The following is a 1,077-nucleotide window of genomic DNA, read 5'->3' as shown; positions in this document are numbered from 1 at the left end:
TTTTTTATCATTATTATTATTTTGAGCCGTATTCTTGAAGTAAACCCTTCACTGGCTTTGCTCTTTTAGAGAAAATGGAGTAAAAGTGTCCCGTTGCTGTATTTCTGTTTTCAGAGACACACATCATTTCTCCCACAGTATTAATTTTCCTTCTTGCAGCAGTTTCCTTGATAGATTTGGATTACCAAAATTACAATCAATTGCTAAGACAGACGGCTGAAGAAAAAAATAAGGCCTACGTTCTAGAGAAACCTCTGCAGAGCAAACCAGCTTCCTGTCTCCCCGAGTCACAGTGAACCGATGGCTGAAAGAAGAAGATGCTTTTAAAATTGCTATCCATTTTGAAACCTGAGGGTAGGGGGGAGAGACACCTTAAGATAACACTGACGTGAACATAGCAATCATCAAACACAACTCACTGCTGTTGAGTTCATGCCAACTCATAGCAACCTTAAAAACAGGACAGAACTGCCTGTTTGTTTCTAAGACTAACTCTTCAGGGGAGCAGAGTACAATCCTTCTCCCCATTGCAGCTGGTGGTTTTCAACTGCCGACCTTGCAGTTAGCTGCCCAATGCGTAACCACTACACCACCAGGGCTCCTGTACGGAACGGAAAATATGCCTGTACCTAAAATATGTTTTACTCATGAAAATCAAGCCAACTGCATTGCCCTCACATCAATTCTGACTCATAGAAACGCTGTGGGATCGAGTTGAAATGTCCCTTAAGATTTTAAAGGCTCTCATTTTTACAGGAGCAGAAAGCCTCATATTTCTCCTAAGAAATAGCCCTTGGGTTTGAACTGCTGACTTTGTGGTTAGAAGGCCCACATGTGAACCACTATGCCACCACACCTTCCAGGAACTCCTAGTCTAGTTGTTGTCTCTATAGGTTCATCAATTCTGGGTTTCATGAACAACAACAATAACAACAAAAACAAAACATAATAAATATCAAAAAGGCTACTTAGAAGGACAAGATACAATAGAGCTAAAGCTCAATATGAAAAATATATGTATCTGAACGATTCACTTGTCCAGAATAAATCCTCACATGACTGGGTGTTATTTACATA

The sequence above is a fragment of the Echinops telfairi genome, unplaced genomic scaffold (genome assembly GCF_000313985.2).
Source record: "Echinops telfairi isolate 266 unplaced genomic scaffold, ASM31398v2 ScPeMD7_2010;HRSCAF=2546, whole genome shotgun sequence".
Lineage (NCBI taxonomy): Eukaryota > Metazoa > Chordata > Mammalia > Afrosoricida > Tenrecidae > Echinops > Echinops telfairi.
The sequence above is the reverse complement of the archived record's forward strand: the minus strand, read 5'-3'. Positions refer to the sequence as shown.